The sequence below is a fragment of the Acomys russatus genome, chromosome 28 (assembly GCF_903995435.1).
Source record: "Acomys russatus chromosome 28, mAcoRus1.1, whole genome shotgun sequence".
Taxonomy (NCBI): Eukaryota; Metazoa; Chordata; class Mammalia; order Rodentia; family Muridae; genus Acomys; species Acomys russatus.
Genome location: NC_067164.1, coordinates 11,909,008 through 11,936,573, shown reverse-complemented (window position 1 = coordinate 11,936,573; position 27,566 = coordinate 11,909,008). Strand labels below are relative to the sequence as shown.

The window sequence follows — 27,566 nt, the reverse complement described above, 5'->3', positions numbered from 1 at the left end:
AACAGTCATAGGGAGGGGAATAATGGAAAATGGGGGGGGGGAGGAATGGGAGGATACAAGGGATGGGATAAACATTGAGATGTAACAAGAATAAATTAATAAAAAAAAAGAAAGAAAGAAAAAAAAAGATTGACATGGTTGTATCATTTCTACAAAATCGTATTACATTGACTACTTTTGCACACTTTATTACTCCTGGCTATCTTCCAGGATATTCCCAGAGCCATGGGGGAAGTGTTACAAATATCGTGTTTAGGGACAAACATTCCACTATCACTTATTCTTAGCAACTTGGGCAGCTCTGAGTTTGCCTTCACTGTGAAGTCACTACAAAGAAAGACTTCTGGTTAAGGATTAAAATAGCATTTTTATACAGGTACAACTACAAATATTAACAAGGGAGTGTCATACTACTTCAACTTAGCTAAACATTCATACTTTCCACATGCTATGATCTCCTAAGGTATGGGATTTTACCATACCATAGTGTTCACTGCCGGAGAGGAGCATTAAAGCCTTTTCTCCATCAGCAGCCAGGTTAGCAACTTCTGGCAATGTCTATGAAACTTACCTGGCAAGGCATGTAGCTTTCCAGATATTTCTGAGGGTTTTCACTGTATGTTGCAAACAAGTTATATGTAGTCTTCATCAATAAGGTTTTATCATTCACATTATGGTAGATAAGCCAGAGGAATGGCAGTGTGCTATATTATTTGGGGCGACTTCTAGAACCTCATTAATCAAATACACCTTATGGAGGGCATTCCATTTTAGGTGCAAGAAGATTGGCTTGGTAACTGTAGAGGAATTTCAAACCAGCAACATGGCTCTTCTGGCAAGGGATCACATCCAAAGACCTAGGTCTGCGTGATCTAGTAGAATGTCACACTTTAATCCCTCTGGCTGGTGGCATTCAGACGATGGAATACCAACAAACCTGTAGTATCCACCTTTAACCCTAAACAACATAGGTAAGGTTCCTTTGTAAAGGAAAGCAGCCAGTTTGAAAATGGTGTCTAATTGAGGGACAACAAGACAAACCAGAGAAATATTTGACAAAATCAGGTGGAGATAAGTTACACCTAACTCTCACTTAAACAGGACAGGAAGTGGGCTTATTTATATTAGCCCATAATGCATGTCCTCTGAGTGCCTTCACTCAGTGGGGGATCAGGACAGATGCTGGGACTCACTATTGGACTCCAGGTAAGAGTGTTATGGAAGAATAAGGAGACAGAAGGACCCATAGGGTCCAGGAACCCCACAAGAAGAACATTGAGGCTGGCAGATCTGGACCCAGAGGGGACTGCACAAACTGCTGTACCAACCAAGGACAATGTATCGCAGTAAACCTAGATGCCCTATTCAAATATAGCCAATGGACAGCTCATTCTGCATGGTTATGGGGAGAGTGGGGACTGCCTCTAACATGAACTCTGATGCTCCCTATTTGGCCACTTCCCCTTGGTGGTGAGCCCTGGTGGCACTCAGAGGAAGGGGATGCAGGCTATCTTGATTAGACCTGATATGCTGTGATCATATGGTGGGGGAGGAAATCCCCTTCTGTCACTGGTCTATGGGAGGAAAATAGGGTGAAAGAGGGAGGGGGTGGGAATGGGAAGATACAACTAAGGGGATAACAACCGGGATGTAATCTGAGATATATATATATATATATATATATATATATATATATATATATATATATATATAGAGAGAGAGAGAGAGAGAGAGAGAGAGAGAGAGAAGTGCAGGAAGAGAGGAAGTTCAGTCTGTTCTGGTACAGTTGAGTGTGTTAGTTGTGAATCTACTGAGAGGTAGTGATGTGGAGTTGAGTTCAGTTTAGTCAGTTAAACTCAGTCAGTTCTAGCATTTCAGTGCAGTTCAATCAGTTCAGTGCAGCAGAATTGAGTTGAGAAGTCAGTTGGCAGTGAGTGCAGTTGAGTTTAGCTTGGACCAGTTCAGTTCCTGGAGTTCAGGGGCAGTTTTCCAAGCAGAGCACTCCAGTGAGAATCCAAGACAAGGCAAATGGATAAGTGAACTCTGGGATCTCTGTAATTCTGACCATCTTCTTTGGAGATGGTCTTGACTACCTCTGAACTGTCTTAAGTAATTGAATTCATTTCTGGATTTCAAATTCTGCTTTGAGTGTTATTTTGTTCAGAGTGTCTATAGAGAAAACAAAGTAGAGATGTTAAGTGAGTGCAAGAGAGAAAGCTAAATATGTAAGCTAATAATTCAAGATTATTTATATCAATAGTATATTTAATAATAAATGGAAAGTTTCATAATTTATTTATTAAAATTTGACAGACTTACACAAATATTAGATATAGCTAATGAAGTAATAATGTTCATGTACATCCAAACAACAATAAATGTAACTAAGACTTGATGTTATTTTTGGGTGAACTGCATTACTGAAGAAATAAATGAGTTTATGTCTTTCCAAACAAAGTTATAATTATAAAGCAATCTACTTATGAAAAAAAATCGTATGTATTTTAAAAAGCCATCATCTGTGTTATAGTTTTTCATATAACGTTAAAGAAATGTAGGATGGCTTATAAGTTTACAAAGACAGGCATATGGAGGGGAAATTTGGTTTCCACTTTTAAAGTTCATTAGCTTAGTTTCACATCATATGTACATATATATATATATATATGTATATATATATATATATATGTATGTCTATATATCAATGTCATATATAGTTTCACATATTTATATGATGTGAAATTAATATATATAATATGCATAATTCTGCTTTTATATTGCCAATTTTCGTAAAACACCGCCGAGAGAGAACATTTGCTTTGGCAGCACAGGTTTTGTCCCCGTCCCGTGGGTTTAGTTATTCGGGTTCTCGAAGGGGGTCGGCCTGTAAATGAAAAATGGGCGAGAGAAGACACGACTCAAGAAAGGTTGTCTTATCAAGAGTCATTTACTGAAAGCAGGTGTATGATTTTTAAAGTGTGCTTCAGGAAGGGTGGGGGAAGGAGGGAGAGCAGTGGGAAAGTACAGAATCTTCTGTGGTAGGAACCCCTGGGACAATGTGTGGGGCGGGAGGAGGAGACAGGGGGCCCCGCGGTCCTCTCCCAGAGACCACAGCATGTCAGATGTTCATGTACCGTGACTTCTGAGAAAGGCTACAAAGCCACGGTACACTGAGTGTTCCTTTTCTCAGGGCCAAGTTCCCTCTCCTGGGGCCAAGCACGATGTTTACGGTTTGTCCGTTGCCAGGCAAAATGTTTGATAAGTTCTTTCTGTATAGGCTGGCTGGAAAGGGTCAGCTGGAGTTCAACGCAACCAGGGTCTCTCAGCTCAGGCAGGGTCTCTCGGCTCCCAACAAGGTTTGAAAAGAAGGATTCTTTTTGCTATTGTTTACTATAGGAAAGTAATGTTGAAAGTGTTAATTCTGAGTAACATTGCAGAGGCCTTCAAGGGCATTTTCATGAAAAGCAATTTGTTACTAGTTGCCTAATATTTTATGAGACAAAAATGTGTGTTATGAAGAATATTATATAGAATTCTACAAATCATTACTACTCCTCGACGAAAAAGATACGGCAACTAAAATTCCATGTCACTCAAAACCTTTCCACATCTACTTTCTGAAATTAAACTAAGTGTGACAGTTGAGTGGAGTAATGGATTATCAACTCATGACTTTGCTACCTCTGCTAACTCTAAGGCTCAGACTGTGAAGAGCAGCACTGCGTACGTCAAAGTAAATCTTCAATTCAACTATTGGCTTCTATGTTAAAAACATGGGTTTTTAAAAAATTTTGAACCAGTATTTTCTCACTGTGGTAACTAGGAAAATGTAAGTCTTCTACTAGGACAATATAAAGTCCATTTTAATTTATAGATATTAATGGAGAAATGTCAGTAAACTTGTTAGTAAATACTAATTAAACTGAAAAACCTACAAGATTTTTTTCAAGTCAATGTTAAACTATGACTTGTATTCCAAAAAGAACATACACACTAAAATTATCTGTAGAAAACATTAACAGTATAATTTGACCCATTAGTGGTTTTAATATTTAAGAGTAGATAAGAAAGTAAAATTTGAGGGATATGAAATATATACAGCATATAATTATATCCATAACTACCAGAATATTATCTATTTTCTCTAAAAAAAAAAAATGATTAGTTTGAGCTGACCCATTCTGTAATTTCTGTGTACACTGAAATAACACTTTTTCCAGATAAATTTTCCTCATTCCCCATTTAGGTAAGAGATTGTACAATATGCTTGCCTGGTTTCTTAAGGTAATCATTGTGCTACTGAGCATGTTGATTTAAAAAAAAAACCCAACTTACTTAGGATTCATATATTATATTAATACACATTTTTCACATTTGCAAGGAAAGACACGTGGCTTGATTTGGGGTTTCGTTGCTTGGTGTTATAGTGTTTTCTTCTCATAGCTTTCCCTTGAAATAGATATAAAACAGTGTTAAGGATTGAAGAGATGGTTCCACATGTAGGAGTGTTTACTGCCCTTCCAGAGAACATAAGTTCCTATTACCCATGTCAGTGAGTTCATAACCAGCTCACATCCAAGTGTTGGAGACCTGACACACTGTTCTTGTATCTATGAGCACTTATATACAGAAACATATGAACATAAATAAAAAGAAACCACTTACGAGTGATTATTCTTAACATAATGTTTGATTTTCATAACAGATATTATAAAACAAAATCCAAATTTAATAATTATTTCTAGAATACACCCTTGTTAATTTTTAAGATTGCTTCAAGACTGGCTAGTAGATAATAAAAATAAAATGGTATGATTAACATATTCTTACCAGCAAATTACACATGTAAGAATATGAAGCATCATTCACTTTATGCATTGAAATAAATTAAATTCTATGAAGTTTCATTATTTGTTCGACATGCTTTTATAGTGTTTTTGTTATCATTGTTGTTGCTCTTATGATAAAACACTATTTATCAGGTTAGGGGAAGAGTTTATTTGCCCTATAGTTCCAGGTAACAGTTCATCCTTGAGCGAAGTCAGGCTAGAAACATGCATTGTATACCAAAAAAGAGTCAAATATTCTTATAGTATTTTCAGTTATAACAGCGATTATAAGACAAAGTCTTAGGTGGTTAATGAGATTAAAGGTCATTGACATAAACTACTCTGGAACCAATCTTGAAGTAAGAATTATTAGGCAGAAAGAAGAATTTTCAAAGCATGGCACTTACACTAAGATGTCAGAATCAAGGAATGACCCATAGACAGACAGATAAGATGGCTTCTTACAGGTTGGAAGCTGTAAGAATATCATAATAATCCTAAAACTAGAACATTCTTTGTGTACTCTAGGAAGAGAAATAAAACCAGTGCAGTTGAGGCAAGTTGTTTTTCCCTAAATAGTAAATATATATATATAAATGACTAAATAATCAGTAGACTAGTAAATAAGTAAATAAGTAAGTAAGTAAGTAAGTAAGTAAATAAATAAATAGAACAAGTAAATAAAAACTTGAGGTATAAGAGTAAGACAATAGAATTTCAGGCTGAGGAGGAGCTCAGCCACCAGAGCTCTGAAATGAGGGCATCCAGCGAGCTGAGGGTGAAGAGAAGATGTTAGTAGGGGATGTGAGAACCAGTCCCTCATGAACTGCACACACACAAAAGCTGCCTTCTCTTCCCTAAAACGCTCTGCCTACATCCTCTGCCCCAGCAGCACACTCAACAAATGGCACCCATGCTTCTTACGGACTCTTCTACCTACAGAATTTACATTGGTATAGTAAAGCAGAAGCTACCAGGCATCTATGTACAACTGTTTTAATGCTCTGCATTAGTGTGGTTTGGAGTAGTATTTATATGGCATGAGCTGTATCGGGATGGTGTGTTGAAGTTTATGGTATATATTCCTGATAAAATAATTCAGATGGCAACTGTTCATGCTTGCTGTTTGATACACCTGCCTTCACCTGCTAGTTGATCCCAGCTCATTTGCAAAGTGGGGTCAGAACCATAATCATATTTGGCAGGTGTTAATATACAAGGATAATCTTCTACAATATCAAACACAAGCCCCCTAAACCCAGAGGCTGCACACTGTATGAAAAAGACATTCAGCCTTTTAAAATTAAAGTCGTTGACAGAGTTAAAGTATGTACTGCTCATTTGTGTGACCACCCGGAGATCGAAGAGGCCTTTCTGTTCATGATGAGGCCAGAGAGAAGGTGCTGACTCAGGAAAAGCCTGAGGAGTGTCACAGTAAAGGCACTCATGTTGCTGGTCTGTCATGGGTTAAAGCCTGGCTCAGTACAACCTTTCAGTAAAGAAGAGAAAACAGTAGGAACCTAAGACATGGCAGATGTGGTGCACCATGCACTTGCCTAAAGCTGACTAACGGCAAAGGACTGCATGATGGGTAAACCACGTGAACAGTCACCGGCTTAGTGTTCATATGCCTGGGTTCTAACAGCAGGTTAGGGAGCCCTAGTTGAGTAATGCATCACTTCTGTCCAAAGTGTCAGGCTGTATCTAGTTCAGTACTGCAATTATTGGGGACCTTGAAGCTAAAGTATTTTTCTGAATATGATAGAGGTAAGTTATGTTTACTTTAATGGAGCAGAGAGAACCGAGTACTGTGGACTAGTTTGCAGTTCGTGGCTTCAGCTGTACAGTATGTTGTTAGGCCATGAGGAAGGGTGTAGAAAACAGACTCCAGAGCGCAGCACTTTCAAGTGGAAGATGGGCTTTCTGGCTTCAGCCTTCTGACTTGCTGTAAAAATCTATCTCAGAAGCATTAGGAAAGTAGGCTGAGCCAGGATGCCTGTTCATAGTTTTGTTTTTGTTGTTTTGTTTTGTTTTTAGGAAAATTACTGTATTTTTCTGTCAGGAGGAAGAAAAGAGTGTTCAAGTGGTTTTTAGTGAAGTCAAGTATTTAAATGGTGAATGACCCATGTGTCAGTAGAGATGAAATAAGTGATTGTCATTTATGCGGGAAAAATAGTAAGACAATGCTACACATTGTTTTTGTTTTTAAGAACTCTTGGGAGAAATGTTGAAAATAATTTGTACATGGATGAAAAAAAAAACAGGAAGAAAAAGTAAGAAGATTCTATTACAATAATTAAAGTGAGATTTAGTAAATATTAGACACTATATAAAAGAAAATGTTGGACAGACATTAAGTAACAGGAAAGTTATTTCCAGCAGTTAATGGCAGTAGTTCAAAACAAAACAAATTACTGCCACAATGGACTAAATTAAATATAATTTTATCCGTAGAGTTAAGACAATTAAGATATTCCAAAACATAGAAGTGGCAAATATGACTAAATGAAATGTTAATGTAGATTATTATATCAAAACAGTGGATTATAAATGTACACAGCACAAATAACATTAAACTTCGTCAAATTTCTTAGATATATGGCTTATAAAGGTTTACAATGACAGTGAGACAGCTACAAATGTTTTCAATCTTGTATTTATTTACTTTTTATGCTACGTTGGCATCCCATTAATCCAGTATCTCATTAATAAATTATAATCATGTATAATCTCTTTATCTTTGTATATATTGGCTATTTATCTCTCTTTCATTATACTCTGGTATTATGATACTTGTTATCTTTTCACAATGTACTGAACAAATTGAATAAAATAAGAGCAACACCAGTCTGCAAAGAGTCCCAGAGCTCGACAGGAGACCAGGCAGGTGGGGATACACCCACCAGCTGCAGTGCTAAAGCTGTGCTTACAGCTTGTCTGGTCTGTTCTAAGAATTTAGAGGAAGAGTGCACTCTTCCCAGCAGTGGGACAGGTGCCTGCCATTGTTAACCGGGAGTTTTGTATCTGAGACTGAACTGTGGGTGGTGTATCTCCAGGCTGGAACTACTGGCGCAGAAAAAACACAGGACAACGGGTGGCTCTGACTCCAGACCGACCTGCTAGTCCCGAGAAAGCCTCAGGGGCCAGGACCCAGGTGAGTGGGAGTGCAAAACCTAAAACCAGAGCAGAGGGTGTTAGCCTCACCTGCGCCCCCTGTCTTCCTCTCAGACCATTCTTGGGCCCGTTGTCCTAGGGGGAACAGGGAACATGGATCTGAGCCTACCAGTCCACAGAGAAAGCCAGGGCCATCGCAGGGGACTAAGCAGCTGTGGATATCCCCCCCCCAGACACAGCTGTACACCCAGATGGTCTAATCAAGAACCAGTAGGAAGGGTACACACTGCCCAACAGCTGAACAGGGTTCTGCCAGTGATAACCAGGAAATTGGTAACTGAGACTGAACTATGGGCAGCGTAACTCCAGACTGGGGCTATTAGGCCAGGAATAACACAGGAAAACAGGTGGTTCTGATCTCGGAAAAACCTGCAAGTCTTGAGAAAGCCTCAGGGTCTGGAAACCACTGCAATGTGAACACAAAGCCAGAACTCTGAGCCAAGGGTGTTTGCATCAATTGCGCCCCCTGTCTTCCTCCCTGACCACCTACAGGCACGCCGGCCCAGGAGGAACAGAGACTGTACATCAAGCACACCAGCCCTTGGAGAGACCCAAGAAATTCAAGAAATAAAGGACACCATGGAAAGACAAAATCTGAGGATAATAGGAGTTAAGGAAAGAGAAGAGGCCTATAGAACACCAAATAGAATAGACCAGAAAAGAAAATCCTCCTGCCACATAATAATCAAGACACAACATATACAGAATAAGGAAACACAATTAAAAGCAGCAAGGGAAAGAGCCAATTAACATCTAATGGCAAATCTATCAGAATTACACCCGACTTCTCAACAGAGACCATAAAAGCCAGAAGAACCTGGACAGAGGTCCTGTAAACCCTAAGAAACAATAGGTTCCAGGCAAAACTACTCTACCCAGCAAAACTCTCAATAAATATTGATGGAAAAAACAAGATTTTCCATGATAAAAACAAATTCATACAGTTCCTAACCACCAGTCCGGCCTTACAGAATTTCATAGAAGGAAAACTCCAAACCAAAGTGACAAACAACAACCGAAACTATATGAGATATAGATAACTATACTATCACAAAAACAACCACATAAGTACTGCAACCAACATCAAAATCATGGGACTTAAAAGTCACTGGTCACTAATATCTCTCAACATTAATTGTCTCAATTCTCCAATAAAAAGACACAGACTAATCGAATGGATGCATAAGCAAGACCCAACATTCTTCTGCATCCAAGAAACACACCTCAGCCACAAGGATAGACATTACCTCAGGTTAAAAGGCTGGGAAAAAATATTCCAAGCAAATGGACACAAGAAGCAAACAGGTGTAGCCATTTTAATATCTAATAAATTAGACTTTACACCAAAATTAATCAAAAGAGATGAGGAAGGACACTTTATACTCATCAAAGGTAAAGTCGAAGAAGATGACATCACAATTCTGAACATCCATTCTCCCAATACAAGGGCACCCACATTTGTAAAAGACCTATTAACAAAGCTGAAACCACACATCGATCCCCACACACTAATAGTGGGATACTTCAATACCCCCACTTTCACTGAAGGATAGGTCATTGAAACAAAAACTAAACCAAAAAGTAACAACATTAACCAAATCATGAATCAAATGGATCTAACAGTTATCTACAGAACTTTTCACCCAACCACAAAGGATTATACCTTCTTCTCAGCACCCCATGAACCTTCTTCAAAACTGACCACATAATAGGTCACAAAGCAAGCCTTAACATATTCAAGAAGATTGAACTGATACCTTGTATCCTATCAGATCACCACGGTCTGAGACTGAACTTCAACAACAACAGAAACAATAAAAAGCCTACACACCTATGGAAACTAAACAACTTTCTACGTGATGACACCTGGGTCAAGGAAAAAATAAAGAAAGAAATAGAAGACTTCCTGCAATTCAATGAAAATGAAGGAACAACATACCCAAATTTGTGGGACACATCGAATGCATGCTAAGAGGAAAATTCATAGCACTAAGTGCCTTTAAGAAGAAAGTGGAAATATTCCACATAAGCAACTTAACAACACAGTTAGACGCCCAAGAAAAAAAAAAGAAGCAGAAACACCCAAGAGGAATAGTCCTCTGGAAATAATCAAACTCAGGGCTGAAATCAATAAATTAGAAACAAAGAGAACATTTCAAAGAATCAACAAAACCAATACCTGCTTTCTTGAGAAAATCAACAAGATAGACAAACCATTAGCCAAACTAACTATAAGGCAGAGAGACACTATCCAAATCAACAAAATCAGAAATAAAAAGAGAGACATAACAACAGATTCGGAAGAAATAAAAAGAATCATAAGATCCTACTTTAAAGGCATATGCCACAAAATTTGAAAATCTAAGGGAAATGGACAATTTTCTTGATTGATTCCACTTGCCAAAATTGAATCGAGAACAGATAAACCAATTAAACAGTCCTTCTCTGCTATAGTAATAGAAACAACTACTGATAGTCTCCCAACCAAAAAATGCCCAGGGCCAGATGGTTTCAGAGCAGAATTCTACCAGACCTTCAAAGAAGAGCTAATACCAATACTCTTCAAGCTACTCCAAAGATATAAATGGATGGAATTCTACCAAATTCATTCTATGAGGCCACAGTCATGTTGATACCTAAGCCCAACAAAGACCCAACAAAAAGAGAGAACTTCAGACCAATTTCTCTTATGAACATTGATGCAAAAATACTCAATAAAATACTTGCAAAATGAATACAACAACATATCAAAGGTATCATTCACCATGACCAGGTAGGCTTCATTTCTGGCATGCAGGGTTGGTTTAATGTTTGGAAATCCATCAATGTAATCCACCATATAAACAAACTGAAAGAGGAAAACCACATGATCATCTCCATAGATGCACAAAAAGCATTTGACAAAATCCAGCACCCTTTCATGTTAGAGGTTTTGGAGAGCTCGGGAATACAAGGCACATATCTAAACATAATAAAGGCTATATACAGCAAGCCAATAGTCAACATCAAATCAAATGGAGAGATACTCAAGGAAATTCCTCTAAAATCGGGGACCAGACAAGGCTGACCACTTTCCCCATATCTTTTCAATATAGTTCTTGAAGTTCTAGCCAGAGCAATAAGACAACAAAAGGAGATCAAGGGGATCCAAAAGGGAAAGGAGGAAGTCAAACTCTCCCTATTTGCTGATGATATGCTAGTGTACATAAGAGACCCCCAAAATTTCACCAGAGAACTCCTACAGCTGATAAACATGTTCAGCAGATTGGCTAGATACAAAACTAAAAAAAAAAACAGTAGCCTTCCTATATACAAATGACAAACATGCAGAGGAAGAAATTAAGAAAGATACACCCTTTACAATAGCCACAAGCAATATAAAATATCTAGGAGTAACTCTAACCAAGCAAGTGAAGGACTTGTTTGAAAAAAACTTTAAATCTCTGAAGAAAGAGATTGAAAATGACATCAGAAAATGGAAGGATGTCCCTTGTTCATGAGTTGGGAGAATTAACGTAGTAAAAATGACATCTTATCAAAAGCAATTTACAGATTCAATGTAATACCTATTAAAATACCTACACAATATTTTAAAGACATTGAAAAACCAATTCTCAACTTCATATAGAAAAACAAAAAACCCAGAATAGTAAAAACAACCCTATACAATAAAAGATCCCCTGGAGGAATCTTCATTTCTGATCTCTAGCTGTGCTATAGAGCAACAGTAATTAAAATGGCTTTGGTCTGGCACAGCAATAGGCCAGTGGATCAATGGAATTGAATTGAAGACCCAGAAATGAATCCACACACATATGGCCATTTAATTTTTGTCAAAGAAGCCAAATCCATTCAATAGAAGAATGATAGCATCTTCAACAAATGGTGCTGGTCTAACTGGATGTCTACATGTAGAAAAAGGCAATTGGGCCCATATTTGTCACCATGTACAGAATTCAAGTTCAAGTGGATTAAAGACCTCAACATAAAACCAGAGACACTAAATCAGTTAGAAGAAATAGTGGGTAAGAACCTGGAACACATTTGCACAGGAGACAACTTCCTGAACAGAACTCCAACAGCCCAGGCCTTAAGGTCAACAATTAATATTTGGGACCTCATGAGGTTGAGAAGCTTCTGCAAGACAGGAGACACTGTCAAGAGAACAAAGCGACAGCCTACAGACTGGGAAAAGATCTTCACCAACCCTACATCTGACAAAGGTCTAATATCTAAAATATATAAAGAACTCAAGAAAATAAACACCACCAAACCAAATAATCCAATTGAGAAATGGGGCTCAGAACTAAACAGAATTCTCAAGAGAGGAATATCAAATGGCTGAGAAACACTTAAAGAAATGTTCAGCATCTTCAGTCATCAGAGAAATGCAAATCAAAACAACTCTGAGATTCCATTTTACTTCCATCAGAATGGCCAAGATCAATAATTCAAGCAACACCACATGCTGGTGAGGATGTGGAGAAAGAGGTACACTCCTTCATTGCTGGTGGGAATGCAGTCTAGTGCAGCCACTTTGGAAATATATCTGGTGTTTTCTCAGAAAACTGGGAATAGGGCTTCCTCAAGACCCAGCTATTTCACTCCTTGGAATATGCCCAGAAGGTGCTCCAGCATACAACAGGGACATATGCTCAACCATGTTCATAGCAGCCTTAGTCATAATAGCCAGAATATGGAAACAGCCTAAATGTCCCTCAGTAGAAGAATGGATAAAGAAACTGGAACATTTACACTATGGAATACTACTCAGCTATTAAAAACAAGGACTTTCTGAAATTTGTAGACAAATGGATTGAACTAGAAATTATCATAATGAGTGAGCTAACCCAGAAGCAAAGAGACTCAAATAGTATATACTCATTTATATCTGGACACTAGGCCAAGGGGCATGTCTCATGAAAGTTGTCACTTAACCAGGAAAATGGGATAGTGGTGAGGACATCCCAAGGTGAGAGAAATATAGGAGATGGGGAAATAGATGGATCCAGAGGGTCCTAGAAACCTACAAAAAGAATACTCTGATTGGGAGATCTGGGCCCAGGGGTTCTGCTCGATCTATGGCACCAACCAAGGACAATTTGTGCAGTTATCATCAAACCCCTACCCATACCTAGCCAAGGGACAGAATATTCTCTACAGTTTAGTGGAGACTGGGGACTGACTTTCACACGAACTCTGGTGCCCCATATTGGCCATGTCCCCTTGATGGGGAGGCCCGATGGCACTCAGAGGAAGGATAGCAGACTACCAAGAAGAAACTTGATACCCTAGCATCATATTCAAGGGGAGGAGGTACTCATCAGTCACAGTCATAGGGAAGGGGAATGGGGTGAAAGCGGGAGAGAGGGAGGAATGGGAGGATGCAGGGGATGGGATAGCAATTGAGATGTAATATGAATGATTTTATTTTTCAATAAAAATATTGCAGTAAAAAAATAAAAATTAAAAAATTAAAAATAAGAGCAAAAGAAAAAAATTATGAATAATTTGGAACTTGAAAACAGTATGCTCAAACTGAGGCAGTACTTCAGCTAATAAGCTATTTTCACTATTTATTAGCTAAGAAAGAGTCAGTATAATACCATCTCTACTAATCAGGTGATTTGGTCAAGCAACACCAACACTGCTACCCTTCAACTAGTTTTGTAAAATTGCATTGGCAACATTGCATTTATTCTAGCTATATAATGATTCAGTCTAAACACCAACTCTTGAGAATTTGAACATTTCTTTTATCTGATAATATTGATATTATTCCTCTCTTAGGCCATCTAAATGTAGCTACAGGAAGACTAGAACAACTTGGTCTTCATCCATGACTTCCCTCTGTCATAGAAGGTCCTACTCTATCTTAATGCTCTTTCATTCAAGTACTGTGGTGATTACAGGAATCTTCTTAATAATCCTATTTTATTCTCTAACCTCAAACAACACTACTATCCTGATACACTATACCAGAGCTCATATACTATATTATTCACAGCCACCTGGGCAGTTTAATCAGAGTGATATTTTTAAAAAGTAATTGTCTCTACATCTATCCAACTGGACCGAGTAAATAGTAAGACTAGATGTTATCCAACCCTGTTTAGTTATCTATATATTTGTACATATACAGTATTTAAAACAATATTGTTCATCCTCTACATCCATTATCCATAGCATAAATGATTATCAACATATGCATAAAGGAGAAAACTTAAAAAAAAAAACCACACTCTCCCATTCACATTATCCTCTTTAGTTATATGAAGCCTTAGACTAACTTGTACACCATTTCTTATAGGATTTTATTCAAAAGACTTAATCATCAAAGCCACTAATACATCTAATACCAGTGACTGAGCCCTTTTACTCACACTAATCACCGTGTCACTAACAGCCATCTACACACCCAAATAACAAAAATATCTATAGAGCCAGACTTTCTTCTGATATAAAATAGGTATGTGATATCAATCAAGTTATGTGAATTCTAGTATCCTTTTATCAGATTTATCAATAAGAATGGTGACACAACTACAAAGCTGATGACAATGTTAGCGAAAATCTATATAAAATCGAATGAAACCAGACATAAACAAAGAGAAAAGCAGCACTTCAAAACAGCCTTAGAAAATCCCAGTTGACATTATTAGTAGTATTGATAACATATAATTTATGTACTGACATGTAATATCATGTGCTAAGTATTCAATATGTATGGAGACGTGTAAAGTATAGATCATGTGATTTGATTCTTACTTGGCTGGAAAACTTGCCTCTGATCCCAAGGGACCTTTATTCTCATTTGGAGGCAGGCAGTGCCTAAACCAGCACCACCAGACATGAGACACAGGATACCCACTGGATGCATTTTTCTCTCTTTGGTGATTGCTTTTTCATTTTAAAAATTATACTGAGTATACAATCCATGAGTAAACTCTGTGTGTGAACCTTCTGACCCTCCCAAAACCTTCTATGACTGCCCGCTGCAAATCACCATTCTCAAATTCAGATTCAGTATATCAAATAATTGGTGCTGCTTTTAACTGCTAGTCTTTAGAGATGACAACCTAGGAATGGCTTCTTTTTCTTGAACAATAAAACATGTCTGCCTCCCTGAAACAGCCACTGAGTACTTGTAGCTTTTCACTTCTGGAGAGTTTTATGACATGACCCTTCATCAATGTTGAAATATTAATGGTATGATTGTGCAGGTGTTATGTATGCCAACAAACATATTGTTCTTAGTTAATGGTAGCAACAGCCTTCCTAGAAGAAACTACTTCATAGCAGGCATCCTCGTCTTTGAGTTTTGTTATATCTAATTTGGAAGTGTTTTCTTTCTGTTGTTATTGTTTGTTTTTCAACATATTCTGATACAATAAAATTGTATAAAGGTATGTGAAACATCACATATTTACATACAATCATATACACAAATATAAATTAAAACAACAACCATAATGATGGTAAGGTGTGTACCAGTCACAATAAGAAAGTCATCAAAATGTCATCCTGAAATTAATTTTTGTTCAATTGCAAGAAAATGTAGATTCATTGTGTCCTACACATCTTTACAATTCCAGATAGCTTCCACTATAATTTTAAAATATGTTTTAAAATTCATGATATTAGCCAGCGAGATTGCTTAGATTATATGTGTGTGTGTGCTGCCAAATCTGATACCTTGAGTTTGATCCATGATCCAAATTCATGTGCTGGAAAGAGAACCTATACATGTACAGTGTTCTCTAACCTCCACATGTATACCCTGGCATTGCTGCTATTACACAAGACTTAGGTTTATTTACCAACACCCATGAAACAACTCATATTTGCTTATACCTCCATGTCTATGGGCCATCCAATGCCTTCTTCAGGCTTCCACAGGCACTAGGGTTGCATACGATGCCCATACATTCATGTAGACAAAACACTTACATTCATAAATAAAAGTAAACACATCTTTAAAAATAAATAAAATCTTTTAAAAATTGTCACTTGGAGAAGTACATTAGTTAAATTTTTCTTTTCTCTCATGTAACATATCTAAAATTTCTATTTGCTAGTTTAATGGAATTTTTGGCCAATGGTCATTCTAGTTCTTTATACTTTATACATCATATACATATATATATGGACACATATTTTTTACATATAAATAAACCTATTACACACATACATTCCAAACAGGAGAAGGAAGTTTCAGTGAATCCGCACACACTTGCTGAGAGTCAGCATCTCACGTATGAGTTCACATGAGTCTTATTTAATACCCACATATCTAATTTTCTACCACGTGAAGACATATGTAGCCCAGTCCCCAGTAATGCTGATCTAATAGCCTAGTCTGGATTTTCAAATATCATTCTACATAAAAAATATGGTTTAGCTTTAGAAAAAAAAAGAAGATCTTAAAAAATATTGAGGTGTCAGGACATAAATGAACATTCAAAGGAAACACTCAAATAAACATGAGATGATGTAAGTTATGAAAACTAGATAAAGGAGGCATTTATCAGACTTCCCTTTGTTCAAACATGAAAATTAATAAAAAAAATAAAAATAAAAAAGGTATGGTATAATGATTCCATACAATCTTACACAAAAGGTGAATTGATAATTATGTAAAATATTGAATAACACAAGGAAGACTCATGTCATCCTATGAGAATTAATTAGAATAATATTCCTATACTTTTCTTTGTATAGTAGGGAGCCTGTGAAACTGTCCCACATTCCATCTCCAGTTTCAAACATTAAATGTACACAGCAACAAATGTACAAGTGAGAGAACAAGAGCAAGATATTTTTGTTTTGTTTTGTTGGTTTTTACAAGACAGTTTTTCTCTGTGTAGCCTTGGCTGTCCTGCACTCACATTTTAGACCCAGCTGGCCTAGTACTCACAGAGATACAGCTGTGTCTGCCCTCCTGAGTGCTGAGATTACAGGCTTATACCACCATGCCTAGCTAAGACCAAGGTATTTGCAGTAGAGAATGCTGGTAAGTAGTATTTCACTTGAGTGGTCAAATTAAATATCACTAGATACTAAGTACTGTTGCCATTACGTGTACCCTGAAATGATGTGGGAATAATGTAACTTGCCAAAGGGAGACTTTATTCCCAAACCTACCACTCCAATCTAGTCATGGGAACTCACCAGAAGACTCTATGAATAGTTATTTTTTCCTTTAAAAATCCTCATCCTATTCTATAAATAATTATCCAGATGGCACAAACAATGCAACATTAAGAAAGTACAGAGCAATAAATGTTTGAAATACAATCTCCTTTTGGTTGACTAACAGTTTAAAAGACATTGGATGAGAAATCTACTACAATCCAAGCAATTTTTTAATTTTATAATTAAGTAATAATTTTATCTTTGATTAGTTATCCAAGACATTAGCATCAGGAGAAAAGGAGATGTAAAGAAACCACATATATTATATCAAGGTTTCGGAAATTAAAAATTATTATTATTATTACTAAAGTACTGTTTTAAACTAAAATGCTTACATTTTTACACTAGATGAAAAGACTGTATAAATGACTATTTACGTTTATTTTACATGATTTATAATATTTTCTGAAATAATTTACTGCTAACTGGTAATAACATAACATATCTGCATTATCAGAACAGCTAATTTAGTAGTTATTATGGAGGAAATATAAAATCAAGGAAACTATTAAAAGAGCTAAATAATTTTGTTTTAAAGGAGAAAGAACATGCGTACATATTCATCTAGATGTGTGATTGGTGACATGAGGTTGTGTTGCTCATGGCCAAAACCCATTAACACAGAGAATGCAAGTAAGATCCATTTGCTCCCTGAACTTTCACATTTTTTCTGATTGATGGATTTTTAGAAAAATAAATAAATGTTTTGCTAATACCAGACTGAGTGTAACATTTGACATTGTCTCACTGCAGTGGTATTTCTACATTCAAGATAGTAACAAATGAAACTATAGTTTTTACTAAGCTGTATTAGAAAGTTTATAGAAGCTCATCGCAGCCCTACCTCTCAACTAGACATGTGATATGCTACCACATAGCTCAGAGCTTTGTGTTCCCTGGAACTTGTATTCTTATGAGATTTCTAGAACTATATCTTCTCCATAACAACATCTATAGGTGAACCAACCCTATATATGAAAGGCAAAATTTCCAGAGGAAGCCATCCGACAGGCCTGCCTTATTCTTAATAAACTATGAGTTGCTTTTGCTCTGAGAGATCTGCTACTCTTAAGGTGGATTGAAGTTAGAGGCTCATACAAAACAAGCAAAAGTTATTAAATAACTGCATTTCTTTGTGTTTTCCATTATTTCAGTTCCTCATCAATGAGTCATAAGGTGGGTAAGAACCCAGAGGAAACCAGTGGCTTTACTATGAAAAACTGAAAAGTTTTGCTTCTATAGCTATGCTACTATTTTTAATATTTCCAATTTTATTTCTGCAGTTACTAACGACTCATTTCAATTCCATATCCAGAAAATAATTTTATAATAGTAAAACTTTAGCCTAAATGAGTATATTCAGTCTAGATTGGAAGTATTTAAGAGGTTTGATTTTTGACCAACAGTCTTATGTTGCTACATGATTTATATTCTGTACTTTCTATAATTGTCACCAAATACATTTAAGCTCTTCTTTCTCATTACGAATGGTAATCTGGGTTGTCTAAATATTGGGTCACCCACAAACTTCACATCCTGAATTTGGACCTGAAAGTGTAGGCCACAAGAAGTGGATTTTATAATGGAGGAGGAGGTGTTAGGAACGAGAAGGTGCCATAATATGTGTATACCAGACAAGTCTTTCTCCTTCCAAAACTGTGAAAACACACCAGAAGGCAGGCATCTTCTGTGAGAAAGATGACTACAACAGACATATCTGATGTCTCTATTTTGTACTTTCTATCTCCCACAACTGTGAAGAAATTAATATATGATCCATTAGTTACATAATTGCGGGCACTTTGTTACAGCAGAATAAACACAGTGAGACAAAAATCTTAGCTGTATTTCCTTCCTGTTTCCGGTGGGTTTACCAGTACTCTATCATTGCCCCTTAATTTCCTTATGCCTTTTTTGTTCTTTTCAATATCATCTAGCTATCTAATCAGTTGCTAAAATATATGTCTTTCATAATTAATCAGTGGCTATTTTATATTACAATGTAAGCTTAAGATCATGAAGGTAAACAGGAAAGGAATGGGTTACAGTCTAATACTGATGTGTATGGGTGACAAGTTGATAAGGGGTCAATTGTGCCAGTTTTCTGTTTTGCTAACTTGATCCAATGTTGGGTCATCTGAGAAGAAGTAACCTCAAGTGCAAAAATGTTTCCATTAGATCAGCCTATAGGCAATTCTGTGGAGGCTTTTTCTTTCTTCTTTCTTTCATTCATTCATTCTTTCTATTTTTTATTTAAGTAATTTATTCAGATTACATCTCAATTGTTATCCTCTTACTTGTATCTTACCATTCTCCCCACCCTCCCTGTTTCATCCTATTCCCTTCCCCTAGGCCTGTGACAGAAGGGGACCTCCTTCCCCACAATATGATTACACCCAACAGGTGTCCTCCTGGTAGCCTGTACCCTTCCTCTGAGACTTTTCTTGATTAATGGTTGTTGCAGAAAGGTCCAGTTCACTTTGGCAATTTCACCCCTCATCAGCTAGTTCACAACTGATAAGTATGAAACTCAGTAGGCTATGGAAATCAAGGTGGTAAGTAGAATTTCTCTAATATCTCTGATTTAATTTCTGCCTTCAGGTTGCTGCCTTGATTTCCTGCCACTATTTCCCTTCATGATGGACTGTAAACTATAGACCAAAATGACCCGTTCTCTCCCCAGGTTGCTTTTGTTAATTGTATTAATCACAACAATAGACAGCAACTATTGGCATAGGAAATATTTAATTTTCTGTGTTAATTATGGCATCTTTCAGTTCTACATAAGAATATTGACTTGTAGCCTGTAAATATATATATGTATATAATAAAATCATATAAATATAATATAAACATGATATAATTAACATTAAATTTGTAGTAATAATAAATTTCAATTCAAAATATAATTTATTGAATAATAATTCATCAATTTTTAATTAAAAATTATTTATGCACATGTATGTTTTGTCTGCCTGTATATTTGTGGCACCACTTTGTGCCTTGTGCCTGTAGATATCAGTAAAGAGCATTAGATCCCCAGAACTGGAGTTACAGAATGTTTTGGGCTGCTGACTGGTGCTGGGAATCGAATCTAAGGAGCCCTGGAAGAGAAGCAAATGATCTCAGTTGTGACCAACTCATAAAAACAAATATATTAACATTGAGCATTTTATTTCTCTTGTCCAATATTTCTATTTTATTTAATACTCTAGAACTTGACTGCTTATATCATTTTCTGAAAAAAAATATATACAATTTGATATACTATTTTCATCTCTTAGGGACTTTTAATGCATAACTAGATCTTTCTGTATGCCTCTGTGTACAGGTGCATATATGATGAGTGTGTATGCACTTGGATGTCAGGAGGAAATTTGGAGTGCTACTCTTTGTTTTGTTTTGCTTAGAATGTCTATTTATCGGCTCAAATTTAACTTGTAGGCTAAGCTGGCTGGCAGGTGTGAGCTAAAATCTGTCTGTCTTTAACTTCTCCGCTCTAGGATTACAAGTGTGCACAACCACAACCAGGTTATTGCACTTGCATTTTTGGGGATCAGATTCAGGTCATTATGCTTAAAATCAAGCCTGTATTAAACTTCATGTATTATGGAAGGGTTGGTGGATCTGGGAGGAAAATGAGGGAGAGGTGATCAAACATACTGTATGAAAATTTTGAAGAACTAATAAAAATAAGGAAGAAAGAAATGTATTGGAAGAATTTTCTATTTTGCTTTTATTTTCACTGATCTTTAAAGAATATACATTTTAAAATAATTTTATTTACTTACTGAATGAGAACTTAATACATGTATACAATAAGTTTAGATCATAGTTACCCTTCCTCTGACTCCTTATCTAACATTCCAGTAATTCCATAAGTAAAATCATGCCATTAAATATGTGAGATAGTTACCTGGACAAGACAGAAAACTACCCCATTCTTCTCCCACTCCATGTCCATGATTAGGGAGTCCTAATCATGGCTGTGCGTAAAATGAATCCCTTAATCATGAAAAACATGACCATAAACAGCCAAAACTATAAGAACGTAACATTTATACAATTCCTGTATGTCTTTTTCATACAGTGCTGCAGTTCTTGTAAAAGAAGCTGCATGATTTTAGTCCTCTAAAAATTATTAAAAACAAAAGACAATGGGTGATGCTGTAAGATGCTACATTCTTGCTTTGGAAACAGAAGTGGCAGAAATGAACCAACAATTTCAGGATCTTTCTAGGAGCTGGAAAGGAGCCTCCAAGGTATTCCTCATGGCAAGTCCCACAGGGAGGAGCTTTGCCACCTTGACTCCAGCCTAGTAAAATATGTTTTGTATATATTTCCTCTAGAACTGCAAGGGAACAGCTATGACTGACTATGAGCCACAGCATATGTGAAAAGCTGTTAGAGACGTAACAGGATAATGACATGTTGCAATACAATACTCACATGAGATGTTTAGAGTTCCATTCAGTACCCTGATTAAATGTACAGGCCATTTAGAATATTCTTTACTTGTCACCAATTTTAAGTCTTTTGAGATTTTAGAGTGAGCATTGTGTCAATTTCTTAAGCCATTAAATCCTTATATCTCATTGTGTTGAATTCATGTGAAGACGATATTTTTTATACTTACAGGCTGGGGACAGAGAGAGTTAAAGCTTTACAAATCTTGTTTCAGTTTTTTATTTAAAAATTATAAATTTTAAATATTATACAGTAGAAATTATGATGTTGCTTTTAGTTCTACAATGTATGATGGGTTTTACAAGCCTGATTGAATACCTGAAGGAATCAGAAGGCTAGGAGCAATGACTTATTTTGGGACATAGATTTTAAGAATTCAGCCATCCTTCTATGTCCTTGATGCTTTGGGGGTTGGAAGACGTGGTATTGTCATGTCTACACATGTGTCCAGGGAATTCTATTCACTTACCTCTTGGAGGCCTAGAGACACAACAAGAAAACAAAATGACAGGCGTCCAATAATCCATGGAGGTAAACTCTGTTGACTTGTGTTTATTTAAGTGGATCTGACTTCTGGGGGACGAATAAGGCCCCACCAAGGCAAAACTAAATATTGTTTACTACAAAATACATAATTGACATTTTGAAACTTTCCAAAAATAACACACATTTGCAATATGGGTAAACATTTTTGTTCTGTTTGGGGAGACTTCTTCTAATAGATGATTTCTTTCTTCATGTTTCCTACTATCTTGCAAAACAGTTCTCACAAATTGAGGTGACAGAGCCTGCAATGTGCTGCTGCTGTTGATCTGACGTTCATCTAACCGCCAAACGACAATCCGTTTTCTCACACATCTGAAGTATCATTTTCCAACAAGCCCATACTATAAGGGTAATGCCATTTTGTTTTCCATCTGTCTGACACACATACTTGTGTCTGTCTCACATTTTGTCAAAAGCCACTGACAAGCAACATCATAACATGGTGATAACGGGGGGACGGGGAGTTTTAAAGCTGAGGTGCAGTCTTTGTCCTGGAAGTTTTGCTGGCATAAATCTTTTAGATTTCTCCCATGTTCCCAAGAAATCTGTCCAGGCTCAGAAGCTGGCAGCGTCATGGGTTTGTCTTGTGTAATACTGCAGGAGCCACAAGAGTCTGAGTAACATTAAACATTTGAAAATTTGCATCAGATGTAGGGTCCTTCGAGATGCTTCTCTTCTGTGGTGCTAATTAACTCTGCCTTCACACCTGAGCTGACTGTCCAGAACTGTAAGATGTTTTTCAAGAGGGGATTTAAGGGGCAATTCATGAGTTTGCTGTCACACTCCAAAATCAACACCAATAAAAGCATACAAAGCAGAGGCAGATTGGGTAACTAATTCACTCTAGGATGAGAACATCTGCCATGAAGCTACAGCAGGTTTGTTTTGGCTTTGACATTGAAACATTATTTTAAAAGCTCCAATCTGCTTAATTTGAAGGAAGCATCAGATCCAGGAAAGAGGGTTGAAATCAGAGTCCAGTGTATGTTGGTTGATCAAAAATTGAGTCTCAAAGAAGAGTGAGGTTAAAACCAAACCAGACCACATGCATCAAATGTAACAAAAGTTCTATATTTCAAATCAAAGAAGTCTAAAATCATCCAAATCCAAAACTATCACGTCTCTGACTTCTGAAGTTACCTATTTTCAATATGACATTTCTTATCTACAAGATGAATATAAGAATATGAAAATCAGAGATTATTAAGGTCGTTTGAATAATAAGAGAGGTTAGCAATAAAACTGCTCTATAAATGAAAATGGCAAATCGGTAAGTTTTATTTGAATCTGAAACTGAAGAGTTGCAAAGAAAATTTCACTTAAAAGAACTCAGCTTTCATATTGCCTAGGTAAACAAAATTTCACACATAACTGCCAGTCAGTCATAACTTCTGCATTTCTCTGCTCTAAGAGCATAATACGCTGCTTGAGACAGGCACTCGGGAGGACAGGGGACGAGTGCTGAATGTGCTGTATTCAGTCCCACCAAAAACACTCTAAGTAAGCATTCATTCTAAGCGAAAAGAGCAGTTCAGAGCGCAGGGATTTTCAAAACAGGACTTCAGCTCTTTGATCAACCAAATTACATCTTACAGTTTTCTCCATTACCAAAATTTGGAGACATTTTCTATGAAGTGTGTGCCAGATGGTGCAGTATTTTCTAGATGTTAGGAAATTGGAAAAAAAGAAAAGAAAAAAGAAAAATACTTCTACCTCATTCATAAGTTGTTAGTGGACAAAATTTACTTGTGTGAATATACCTGTGTGCTATGAAAGAATTGCAGTCATTTAATGTTGCTTAATTTATTTGATATACATTATTTTTAATTTTTTCCTGTAAATAAATAACTCATGGGTTACTGTGAGACAGATAGAGTTTATTTAGATTAAAGCAATCGATTTAGCTATGTGTGATAATGTGTATGTGTAGTCTACAAAAATAATGTTCAATCTCATTATAATGAAAAAATTTCAGAAAGTGCCTATGCTGTTTAGAGGGCTGCTTCTCAACCTCATGCCATGCATAGATGGACATGCAGATCAGAAGTAGAGGTGGGGCAGCAATCAAGAGATCTGACAGCCTTGGGCACTAGCACTATTCTCAGGATCCTACACCACTGGTGTTTTACTTACCATAGGTGCCGGGATCTGAAGTAAGACAAGCCTGCGAATCTGTTTCTCACATGGAAGAGATCCTTTTGGCTCTTTTTATAACTCAAATGCCTTTCCACTACAGATACCAATATTGTGAGAGTTTTGGTCACATTCTTTCATAGTTGGCGTAGTAATCTGGTGGACTGTGTACAGTTTACCCTTGCTCACTCAAATGCTGATTTCTCCTCCCCACTCTCTGGTTTCAATCCAGGACATTGCATTGTGATGTTTATCGTAAGCATCTCCTGTTTCAAGTTTGTCTAAAAATGTCACCGTTTGTTTTCTCTGTTGCCCATAAAAGCCAACACTGAGCAATACAGGGAATGAGGCAGGACATCCAGGTCCAGTGAGGGGAGGCAAAAGAACAGGAAAGAAACGGAGAGGACCAGGAAACATCAGGAGAAATGAATCAAAGCTAGGAGATGAGTAAAAAGCAAGTATAATGTAGAAAGGAAATCTGAATGGGTGGAAACTATAGGAGCTTGGAGGTTTAGGATGGAGTAATTATTTTTTTTTAATTTAATTTAATTTTTTTATTTTTTTGCATTATTGCTTCGCAGAATCTTAGGATGTGTATTCCTTTATTGCTTTTAGGAACATTGACTAGTAAAGCTAGTTTATATCATGTTTATAATTCTCAGAGACAGGATTTCACTGAAACATACCAATTTTTCATAGAACAATTTCACATAATTATAAATGAGGTTGCATAAGGCTAAAATGATACAAAATTTTAAAGTTTATCACATAAAATATTTTTTTATTTTTTTTAAATTTTTTATTATTAATTTATTCTTGTTACATCTCAATGGTTATCCCATCCCTTGTGTCCTCCCATTCTTCCCTCCCTCCCCTTTTCCCCTTATTCCCCTCCCCTATGACTGTTCCTGAGGGGGATTACCTCCACCTGTATATGCTCATAGGGTATCAAGTCTCTTCTCAGTAACCTGCTGTCCTTCCTCTGAGTACCACCAGGTCTCCCCCTCCAGGAGACATGGTCAAATGTGAGGCACCAGAGTACGTGAGAAAGTCATATCACACTCTCCACTCAAGTGTGAAGACTGTTCTGTCCATTGGCTAGATCTGGGTAGGGGTTTAAAGTTTACCTCCTGTATTGTCCTTGGCTGGTGCCTTAGTTTGAGCGGGACCCCTGGGCCCAAATCTGCCTATCATAATGTTCTACTTGTAGGTTTCTAGGACCCTCTGGATCCTTCTACTTTGCCATTCTCCCATGCTTCTTTCATCTAGAGTCCCAATAGGATGTCCTCCCCTCTGTCCCAGTTTCCTGGTAAGTGAAGGCTTTCATGGGACATGCCCCTTGGGCTAGTATGCAGATATAAGTGAGTATAGGAGTAATTATTGCACACCACTTTGCTCAAGGCTAATTCTAGTCTCTCTGTGTGGTTGTTTGGGTATAAAGCTGGTTAAAGAGTAACCACAGATTCATTACAATAATAAATATATATCAGATATTAAAATAATTAAACATAGGCCAACCAATGTGGGGCTTGATTCTTAAGTTTATAGGCCAAAAAGTCCTAAGTGAGAGACAATTTCTTAGCCAAAGTGCAGGAAACCAAAGACACATGTATTTCACAAGCACTTGTCCCTGGTGTTGCCCCTGGGCTCAGCTCTCACAGAGCAGCAGCACCTATGGACACATGGTGTATTGGAGAGGTGAAACTGGGGGACAGGCAGACTTATAGACAGAACTAGGCCTAGAACCACACTAAAATAGAGAGCACCATGACAGAGGGCACTTGGACCTTTTCTGTATTTGTTTTGGCTGCTGTTGTTATGGACCTAGTTGCACTCTGTTTAATGATGATCACAATTTTCCATACCCTCTCTACAGAAGTTCAAGGGGAAAGTGGGGGAAAAGCCAAGGGATGGAATACTAACTTAAAGACAATAAAAATGGAGTAAGGAATGGGACTCTTCCTGATAGAGAATGGGACTTTGGTAGCAGCTGGAGCTCTGGGCTCTTTAGCTACAAGGCACTTGTCAGCTCTTTCTAGGAAGGCTCCACTGCTGATACTCTTTAACAATACCTAGATTCCGAGGAATGACAGACAGGGCTCTACCACTGCAGCCTAAAAGGATGCAACTGTCCCAAAACTTAAAACTTGTCTCTTTGCTTGAATTTTGCTTGAAAACTTTAAAATTTTTCCCAATAGCATAAATAGACAGGATTTTTGTTGTTTGACATTGCTAAAACATGAAATTTTAAAAGATTTTTATTGGATTTAAGGTTTTAAAAAATTAAACAAGGTAATAACTTGTCTTTAATTTAAAAAAAACACAAAAACAAAACAAAACAAAACAAAAAAACCAGAGATAGACAAATATCTGAATCCTGAGTCAGCCTGGTTGGCATAATAGAGTAAGGGCAAAAACCCCTACTGAGAAAGCTGCTTTCTATACCTCTGGCTCCATGGAAAAAAAAGGTCATCTTATATTTTCCTGTTTCCATAAACACAGATTGATACTTCCTTAGGCCAAGTACCACCAGTACCTGTTCGTCCAACAAAAGAGGAATACACTGTTAATCAATAGAAGGCGCCAAAGTTAGGTTTGCAGACAAATATACACACTGTCTAAGTCCCACAGCCAAAGTGCTTTTAAATACAGATTAAGGTGTGGCATCACAGTTATCTAGCATCTGGCTTATCCCTTTAAATGTGAGACACTTTCTTACTGAGGACAGATTAAGGCACAAAAAGACAGAGAGGACTATACTTGAGGAAATACATGCCAACATCACATCCAAAAACAGAAAGGCTACAATTCATATGCTTAAAAGAAAGAACCACCCATTCTATATGGAAAAGTAATAGGACAAAAATAGCCACAACAAATTTCAAAAACCAAATACAAAATCCTAGCGGCAAGGTAAATATAAACACAACAAATGAATAAACCCAGCTACAAAATGCCTAGGATATACCTAAATTATAAAAATAGAAGCATTTATGTACAATTTGGCTGTAAACAGAACCACCTTTTCCCTATGGAAAAACGGGAAAAAACAAAAGTAGCTGTAATAAACGTAAAACCCAAGTCCAAACTTTTAAACAAATATAAAATGCCTGGGATATTCTTAAACACTAAAATTAAAAAGGAGTTTATATAGGGTTTATTAAAAACATACTGCTCTTTTTATTACTCGGGGCAACAGGCTTGTTTCTTTAAACAGGAAGC

General features: G+C 36.9%; 1 pseudogene; it reads left to right on the top strand.

The window, feature by feature from the left end:
• The first annotated feature begins 3,586 nt into the window (after positions 1-3,586).
• Positions 3,587-6,353, top strand: LOC127210489 (AKT-interacting protein-like; annotated as a pseudogene).
• The last annotated feature ends 21,213 nt before the right edge of the window (positions 6,354-27,566 follow it).